The following is a 10,532-nucleotide window of genomic DNA, read 5'->3' on the forward strand; positions in this document are numbered from 1 at the left end:
AATTTCGTAGCATGCTGTGGTGTGAATGATTCAAAGGCTGGGCCCGTGAATCATCAGAAAATGCAAATTAAAAAAAAATAAGCTACTCATTTAAGTGCCTCAGGTTGGCAAAAATGAAAATGCTAAATAATACGAAATGCCGGTAAAGACGCAGAGAATCAGCATCCGAGGCAGTGCTGTGGGTGTGAACGCATCCAGCCACTCTGCGGTGGCACTTGAGAGTGTGTCCTGGAGCATAGTGTGCCTCCCAGAAACTCTCTTGCACACACCACACACACACACACACACACACACACACACACACACAGATTGGCGAGGATGTTCTCCCCAGCACTCTTTGTCAGAGCAGACAACTGGATAACCTAAATGCCCACCAGTAGGGGATGATAAAGTAAATGCGCTACATTCTGTCAAGGGAAGACTGTTCCACGAACTCAAGGAAAGAAACAGCCCAAGGATTCTCCACTCCTGGGCTACCAGGCCACATAATTCTGTGCAGGGCAGGGTGTTTAGCAGCACACCCAGCCCCGATCGCCCACAGATCAACAGGCCCGCCTCCGGTGGTGACAATCAAAATGGCCTCCAGGCATTGCCAAATATCCCCCGAGGGACAAAAATCACCCCCAGTTGGAAATCACTGAACTAGAGCTACATGTCTTACAACACGTTGCATTGCAGAAATACACTGGTGAATGAAAAGATGGGGAGTGGGATATTCTGTGTAGCACATGCCATTGATATAATTTAAGCAAATGCAAAGGAGTATTGCTGGAAACATAGGGGAGGCCAAAAAGCGGATAAGAGGTCACCTGGACACTTTGCCTACATTTTTCTTTCCATCTAAAGCCTCTTTAATTACTGTTCAAACATGAATTTCATGGCATTCCCCCTTCAGAGAGTCAGAGAATGCGCTGTAAACAAGGCAAAGTCCCTTCTCCTGTGCTACCTAAATGGGGTCAGTACCCTACCCACATAGGAAGCACTTATAAAAATCCTCCAAAGTGTCACAGTCTTGAAAAGTAAGGCAGCCAAGGTCATGAAAACCAAAGAAAGATACAGAAACTGTCTCCATCACTACAGTGATCACTACGGAGGCATAGATTCTGGAACATAAGAAGGACATTAGTCGAAAAGGGAAGAGGGTCTGAAAAGTTCCATAGTTTAGTGACATTGAACCAATGATAGTTTCTTAATTTTGATATATCTGTCACAGTTATTTAACATGATAGTATCAGGGAAACGGGGGAAGAGTCTAGAGCAGAGTTTCTCAAAGTCGGAACTATTAACATTTGAGGCTGGATGAGTCTTACTTATGGGAGGCTGTGTATTCTTCTGGAGGATGTATAGCACATCCTCGGCCTCTACACGTTCAAGGCCAGTGTTGCTTGTGGGAGGCTGTCTATTCTTCTGGAGGACGTATGGCACATCCTTGGCCTCTACATGTTCGAGGCCAGTAGCATATGCAGTTGTGAAAAGCAAAATACCTCCAGGCACTTCTAAATATCCTTGGGCACAGTGGAGGGATGAAATCCCCCCAGGTTGAGGACCACTGATACATAGGATCTCTCTAGATTTTCTCTGCAAGTCTTTTGTAAATACATATATTTTTTTCTATTCAAAAACACAAATACAGGAGCAAAGCCGTTATTTTAAAGTTGCCAGTGCACAGTAAAATGATCTATAAGAATAAGACAAGGCAGTGGATCAATAATAGTTTTTACTATTTTCATTGATGAAGAGATAATAGATGCAAATGTACTTTGAAAATGAAAAGAGTCACATTCAAATGCAAGACACTGCCATCCATCGGCATAAGGGTGGTCTTAATTATGTAAAATGTCTGGACGTGAGTTCCGTTACGTGTTCACACGTATCAAGGATTTATCAGGGAGCCTCCAAGTGTGCTGGAGTCCTAAGAAGCACCGTTTCCATCACTTCTCGAAGATGGGTGTGAGCACAAAGGGGAATCGTTTTAGCTGCCGAGGGTCCTCAACTAAAGAACGCTAAGTATCCCACCCACATGGTGGTTCCTCCAGTAAAAGAAGACTAGGGTTTTTAGCAAGCAAAAGTAACCTTGTGCTCAACAAATACCAACCACAGAAATACAATTGCTGAGAAGTGTTGATATTTTTGTTCAGATCCAGGCAGTGAAGCGGGAATGAGTAAGGGCACGCCCTAAAGTAGCAAGGTTGTGGGCAAAGGCCAGGGAAAAGCACGCCCTGCTTCTGGAGAAGGTTGTAGAAGAAGGCAGAGAAACACCCGTGGGCCGGGGTGGCCTCCTTATTTGGATGATGCTTGCAGAAATGAACTGTGATGTCTTGGTTCCCCCAAGAGTAAGAAAGTGAGGCCCAAGAAGAGAAAACCCAGGCAGTGCACAGCTACTGCCACTATGGCCATCGACACCATGGCCATCAGGGGAGTCTCCACGAGGATGGAAGAAGAGCAGAAATGGGTGGCTGAGCACTGGTTTCCTGTGTCCACTGTACCCTAAGAGACAGGCCTGTGGCTTAGGCCTGGATGGTAAGCATGCTTCACTCACTCACAAATGTGTACCGAAAACAGGCGTAGATTAGCCAATATGGTCAGGGATGGTGAGGAAAAGAGTTCCTGCTGCAAGGGCTCTTAGATTCCATGACCCTTCTCATAAGTGCCAGGTGCAGGAGTTTAGTGGCAAGACCCTTGAACACCAAGGTCACGGTGTCTTGAACCAGTGAGAAGATTAAAAACCAAAGTAGAGGCCAATACTTCCCGAGATGTCTGAGTTGACTCCGAAGATTCCATACCCCATCTAAGAATGGACCCAGGACGGCCGGGAGGGCAAAGGGCTTCTAGATTTCATGTGGTTTGTCCACAATCTGTGTCAGGAGGTTCTCTAATCCCTGTCCTGATATGAACTTCATTGTGTCCAGGCAAAGAACACCCTCTTTAATTTTATCAGCTGCGGGGTCACCTGGGACACTATCTAAAATACTCAGTTTGTCTGCAGCACAAGCCTTCTCTGGGCCCTGGGATAGGACGGCAAGGCCCAAGTCTGTGCTGCGCCGCGAGCCCCTGTGTTCTTGCGGTGTGGCCCGAGTGGGCACTCAGTGAGTGAGTGAGAAATGGGTGGATGAATTAATGGAATGGAGAAATGAACGCCATTGTTTCTGTGATATTGTGAGAGACAAACTGGGAAAGTAAATTGGGCCAAGACCAAATGGAAAGGGGGGAATGAAAGGAGGGAGGTTACTTCCCCAAAACTTTGTTTACACAACCACAGATACTCAGACAACACAATAGTAGCCAAGCTCTCTCGCATAAGAAGACTCCTGATACGGTGTAGATAGGGGTAGCCGAGAGGAAGTGTAACTGTGAGGGAAGCTGGTAGTAAAATGGAAGTAACATGAAGACTGGTCCTACAGATTTAAGTAGTAATGTCCTTAGCGACCAAAGGATACAAATTCCTCCCATTCTGGCTTATGTACCACGGGTGTGACTTCTCCCTGGCCTTGGTCCAAATGTGACCACATGGAACGTCCTCGAAGATTTACACAAAAGGAAACCCTAATCAAACAACAAGCACCTAGTGAGCTAAGCACGTCTTTGTAAAGTTTATTTTGATGTATTAAGTAAACTGAAATGCCTAAGTCTTAAGAGTTCTCGTCACAAGAAACAAATGCTGAAACTATGTAAAATGATAGATGGTAGCTAGATTTCTTGTGGCGATCGTTTTGCGACATGCACAAATATTGCATCGTTATGTTGTCTGCCAATGACTAATCCAATGTGGTAGGTCCATTATACTTCAATGTAAAAACTAATTACTAAACTCAAATGCCAGGAGCACAACTAAAGGGAAATGCTACATTTTTGAAATTGTAAATATAGATGGGTTTGCTGGAATTATTGGAATTTGCTTCAGTAATCACTTTGCCCAACTCTCTTATGAAGTAATAACATTTACATATACCCTAATGGCTTCTCAAGCAAATCCCGAAAAGGTAAAAATGTGCGCTCCCTTTCCTCAAGTGTGGAAAGCCTTGGTTTTATACTAATCCTCTACGATTTGGCTCCCCTGCCATTTCTCCTCAATGGCGCCAGACAGGGCCACCTGCATCCAAGGGGTGGTAAGAATCAGGCCTCTTGTTTCTGGAAACCAAAGGCCTAAATAGGAGCTGGGCTGCTGTTTTATAAGCACAAGACCATTAATCCCCTTACCGTGGACACAACAGCACGTTGTTCCTTTTTAGATCACAAGACTTGTCCTTGAATAACTAGGCAGAGGGAGAAATTCATTCCGTGCTCTACACCGTGAAAATCGGAAAGAAAACGGCATGCCTGAGGTAGACTTCTCCCTCTGTTGCTCCAAATGATACATTATCCTAAAAGCCAATAAATATTTAAGCAAACTGGGCAGGTAAATGTCCCAGCTGACTTGGGAATTAGACTAGAGTTTAACCTTGGATTATATTTCTCCAGAAAATGCCTTCAAACATTTAAGTTCTTCTGTGAAACTATTTTAGTAAATCTGGCCTAAACCTTACTGTAATCACTTGAAAACATCTAGCTGCCATCTTCTTCAAATTCACAAGAAATCTTCACACAGTCTGATCTAATGAACCCAGAACTTTCTACCTTTGAAATTTCTCCACACATCTTCTATTCTGCCTTGAAGAAAATCCAGGAAGTAGCAAGAAAAGCAAGACATCAAGATTTAAGTAATGACTTTGAAGGAACTGTCTTGTTTTGGTCACATTCAGTCCACCTGCCTACCACTTCTCCCACGCCCTGCTTCCTCAATGTGGGCGCTATGCTGTGTGGGACCTGGTTTTATCCATCAACTTAATGTCAGGGCCGAGCACCCAGTAGACTTGAGTAGAGCCTCCTCAACTCTACGGATTCCAGCACAGCCATGCAGTTCACAGGCTGGCTTCAGTAGACCGCGGGGCAGAAGCAGGTTTCTGTTTCTCACCCCTCTGCCTTTCTCTGCCCTGTCAGCTCTGCCTCCTTCTTCCTTGACAGCATCTGAAGCAAATGGTGTAGCTTTCCAGTCACTTCTCCTTATTAAAAAGATCAGGGTAGGTGAATCAAAACTCGGATCAAAACGGTCTTCCTGCCTGACACACAGCTTCTCTCCGTCCAGCAGTGCTGACCTGAGTGGAGTGCACCACTGATGTAGTCTCTGTGCACACTTACCTCCCCACCCCACCCCCCCGCACGTGTCCCTTCCGCCCCCCACCTGCTTCATCCTGCTCATTTAGGGATGGAAAGGGAGACGGGAGAGGGCTGCGGGCACGAGGGACGGAAACAGCAGAGTTCTCTGTCCTTAGCCAGGGCTCTCTATGGGTCCCTCTGGCTGTTCACCGTTCGGGGTCCGCCGTTGAGGTGGCTTCCTCGCGTTCTCCATTCAGAGCGCCTTGCGGGGCCCCCGGGGAGCTGTCCGGGGACCTGTCTGGGGACCTTTGCACCGCATCTTCCCCTAACGCAGGTGACGCACTCTGATCAACTTCCTCCATCCCCCCTCTGCTCGGCCTCCAGTGGTGCACTGCCAGCCTTGACCCCCTGCCTCCTCCTGCCCTTGAGGTTGGTTCTCAGCCCCAAAGCCAGGGACTCACTCCATCCAGCTCCCTCCCGCAGCCTCTGCTTGCTCCCGGGAATCCATTCAAGGGCAGACCGCTTGCAGAGCCGTCCTCTCCCACCCGATGACAGGAGCTCCAGCCCGCCTTCCACCTTGAGACTTCTCCAGCTACAAGGCAGGCCTCAGTGACTGGCTTCACCATCATGCATGTGGGGGAGCATCTGACAGGAAATCATATGCCGGTCTCTCCTCTACAGACAACTCCACTCTCGGTGAGCAATTCTCTACCTGACTCGAGGTAGACAGGGACACAAGCAAGGGTAACACTCAAAGCACATACTCGCTAGTGTGGCATGGGCACCACCTCATCTGAATGGGTCCAGTGGTCAGCACCCCACGTGGCTGCATGGTGTGTACGTGCTGGAACCCACTCCTGCCTGTTCCTGTCCTACGGGGGAGGGAGTGGAAATGTCACAGCCTCTCTGCAGGCCCGCACCCCCGGCCTCTCTGACCCTCTAGCCTTCTCTCCCACTGCCTGCTGGGGTTGGGTGAGGGTGACTGGATCCGTTCAGTGTCCTACCAGTCCTGTGTGAACGCCGCCAGGACCTCTCTCTAGGAAAAACCTCCTCTTGCATAGTCAGTCAAGGTCATACTGGATCGAGGATATATCGATCGTAGGTTTCCAAATATGCAAAAGCATCCTCAGGACATACTGAGCTCTGTGTCACAGGAGGCGGTCAAGCTTGATACAAGAGATATCGTAGCCAGGACCGGGTATCAGGTGGAATGAAAATGAGGGTATCCATTATTCTGATTATTATTTGATTATCTTTAGTGAGCTACTTTGTACATTTTCAGTTCTGTACATCTCAGCATCTTCAAGTTTTCTGCAATATTCATAAAATAAGCAACGAGGAAAAATAAGTAAATAGTGAATGTCGCAGATCTGGATCCCTGAAGCCATCCCGGAAATGGGCATTTGCCACTGGAGGGGTCTGCTAGGGCGGCTGTAACAAATACTATAGACTGTGTGGCTTAAGCCACAGAAATGTATTTTCTTACAATTCTGGACGCTAGAAGTCTCAGATCAGGGTGTGGTCAGGGTTGATTTCTTCTGGGGCTTCTTTCTTTGGCTTGTGGATGGCTGCCCTCTCCCGTCTTACCTGGGCTTTCCTCTGTGCACACCTGTGTCCTAATCTCTTCTTCTTATAAGGACACCATTCGTAGTGGATTAAAGCCCACCTATAGGACCTCATCTTACATCAATTACCTCTTTAAGGACCCTATCTCCAAATACAATCACATTCTGAGCTATGAGGGGTTAGGACTTGAACGCATGAATTTTTTTTTGGGGGGGGGGGACACAATTCATCCCATAGCAGCTCCCCTGCAGAATTTATTTTGTCCCTCGCTGGCGCCAAAAGGCCTCTCTAAGGCAGAAGAGTTAAAACCTGACCCGGTAGCCGGGCTACTGGTGTCTTCCATCCAGCCACCACACTCGCGAGAGGCAGCCTCTCTGCAAAGTTGTTTTCAATCCCGTCTTGCATTTTGTGCTGCCCTTTCCCACAGCGGCAGCCCGTTCACGTAAGGATGCAGCCTTCTTTACGGCAGTGCATGTAGAATGGGGCTCAGCTACTGAATTGCATCTTAAACACCTCCTGGTTCATTAAGCAGCCCTCATCACTCAGCCTCCAGACAGTATTGCTGGCATTCATACCTCCTGGCAGCAAGATTGGCCCTTCCCTCTACTCAAGGCATCCTGCCAAAAGCTGAGTCCTCCTGCCTGGAACATTTTTTGCCTTGAAGGCTCCTTTTTGCTAATCCAGCTTCAACTAAATGGCATTTCTTTAGAGAGGGCTTCCCTTGATTACTCAACATAAAGAAGTCTCCACACCAGGCTATATGGTTTTCAAGGTAGTGGGTTCCTTTCCTTCTTAACATATGTTTACCACCAATGTCTCCATTGGTCTGCAGACAGCATGAATAGCATTTCCTAAGGACATTCACCATAGTCAACCATGTCATCCATTTGCATGATAGGCCTTGCCACTGGTGTCTTCTCTGTCAGTTGTGATGTACAGTTTATTGCTGCTTGTCCTTGCCACTTTACATAAGTATAGGTGTGAATGTGTAGATGGTAGTAACCCCATGGGATGATTTGAGGGTGGGAGGGTTTAGCCTGTGGCTATTTCCATCAGCACCTTTCTCACTCTATGCACTTGTGTGAACTGAATTAGAAGGGAGGTGGCTGTCAAAATGTAACTTCAACAGAAGTCCCTTATGGCCTCCCCACCCATCTGTAGATAAAATCTGAAGCCAACACACTGAGACATTCTCATTGAAAACCAGAGGGAATGTCTCCTATGCCAGTAATGGCTATTTTGCTCCAGCATCTGCATGTTCATTAAAAAAAAAAAATTATTGTCTAATAAGGCTGTGCTTTTTTTGGTAATGGAAATAATAAATATTAGAGCATAAGTTAGTGATATAGATGCAGAAACAGAAAATCAGTAGAACACATGAATGAAACCAGGAGGTACCTGGTTCTTTGAAACAATTAATAAAATTGATAACCCCCTAGCCGGGCTTCTCAAAAAGAAAATAGAAATGATAAAAATAAATAAAACCACAAATGAGAGAGGAGAAATATCAACCCAACACCACAGAAATGCAAACAATTATAAGAGAATATTATGAAAAATTATATTCCAACAAATTGGATAATCTGGAAGAAATGGATAAATTCCTAGAAACATATAAACTACCACAACTAAAACAGGAAGAAAAAACTTGAACAGACCAATAACCAGCAATGAAATTCAATCAGTAATTAAAAATCTCCCAACAAACAAATTTGAGGGCCAGATGGCTTCCCAGGGGAAAAATAACAAAAATTTAAAGAAGAGTTAATACCTATCCTTCTCCCATGATTCCAAAAATAAAAATAGAAGAAAATTTTCTAAACTCATTCCATGAGGCCAGCATTACCCTGATTCCAAAACCAAAGATTCCACTAAAAAGGAGAAGTACAGGCCAACATCCATGATGAATATGGATGCAAAAATTCTCGGCAAAATACTAGCAAATCAAATCCAACAGTACATTAAAAGAATCATCCACCAGAATCTAGTAGTATTTGTTCCTGGGTTGCAAGGGTGGTTCAATATTTGCAAATCAACGTGATACACCACATTAATAAAAGCATAAGATCTATTTGATCCTCTCAGTAGATGCAGAAAAAGCATTTGACAAAGTACAGTATCGATTCGTGATAAAAAAAAAAACCCTCAACAAAGGAGGGATAGAAGAACAGACCTCAACATCATAAAGGCCATATATGTAAAACCCACAGCTAATATCATCCTCAATGGGGAAAAACTGAGAGCTTTTCCTTTACAATCAGGAACAAGACAGGGATGTCCACCGTAACCACTGTCATTTAACATTATACTAGAAGTCCTAGCCTCAACAGACAACAAAAAGAAATAAAAGGCATCCAAATTGGCAAGGAAGAAGTCAAACTTTCACTCTTTTCAGATGATATGATACTCTACATGGAAAACCTGAAAGACTCCACCAAAAAATTGCCAGAACTGATACATGAATTCAATAGTCAGTGGATACAAAAGCAGTGTACAGAAATCTGTTGCATTTCTATACAGCAATAATGAAGCAGAAAAAAAAAAAGAAATCAAGGAATCGATCCTATTTACAATTGCACTAAAAGCCATAAGATAACTAGTAATAAACCTAATCAAAAAGGTAAAATCTGTAGTCAGAACTATAAAACACTTGGGTAAGAAACTGAAGATGACAGAAGAAAATGGAAAAAATATTCCATTCGCATTGATTAGAAGAACAAATATTGTTAAAATGTCTATACTGCCCAAAGCAGTCTACACATTTAATGTAATCTCTATCATAATAACAACAGCATTTTTCACAGAGCTAGAACCAACAATCCTAAAATTTGTGTGGAATCACAAAAGACCCCAGATAGCCAAAGGAATCTCGAAAAAGCAAAACAAAGCAAGAGGCATCACAATTCCAGACTTCAAGTTATATTACAAAGCTGTTGTGGTCAAGACAAAAACAGACACACAGATCAGTGGAACAGAAGAGAAAACCCAGAAATGGATCCACAACTATATGGTCAACTAATCTTTGACAAAGCAGAAAAGAATATCCAATGGAAATATGACAGTCCCTTCAACAAATGGTGTTGGGAAAACTAGACAGTAACATGCAGAAGAATGAAACTGGACCACTTTCTTAACACCATACACAAAAACACATTCAAAATGGATGAAAGACCTAAATGTGAGACAGGAAACCATCAAAATCCTGGAGGAGAACATAGGCAGTAACCTCTTTGACGTCAACCATAGCAACTTTTTAGTAGATATGTCTCCTGAGACAAGGGAAACAAAAGCAAACATGAAGTATTGGGACCTCATCAAGATAAAAAGCTTCTGCACAGTGAAGGAAACAATCAATAAAACTAAAAGGCAGCCTTTGGAATGGGAGAATTTATTTGCAAATGACATATTTGATAAAGGGCTACTATCCAAAATATATAAAGAGCTTATAAAACTCAACACCAAAAACAACAACAAATAATCCAGTTAAGAAATGGGCAGAAGACGTGAACAGACATTTTTCCAAAAACATCCAGATGGCTGACAGACACATGAAAAGATGCTCAAATACACATTAAATACGCATTAAAAGTAGAACTACCCTACCATCCAGCAATTGCACTACTAGGTATTTAGCCTAAGGATACAAAAATATGGATTCAAAGGGGTACGTGCACAGTGATGTTTATAGTAGCACTATCAACAATAGCCAAACTATGTAAAGAGCCCAAATGTCCATCAACTGATGAATGGATAAAGAAGATATGGTAGGTATATGGTATATATATACATATATATACATACATATATATATATATATATATGTGTGTGTGTGT

Source organism: Lynx rufus, unplaced genomic scaffold (genome assembly GCF_022079265.1).
Source record: "Lynx rufus isolate CCGP_SWC_20201006 ecotype Redwood Valley unplaced genomic scaffold, mLynRuf1.p SCAF_14, whole genome shotgun sequence".
Taxonomy (NCBI): domain Eukaryota; kingdom Metazoa; phylum Chordata; class Mammalia; order Carnivora; family Felidae; genus Lynx; species Lynx rufus.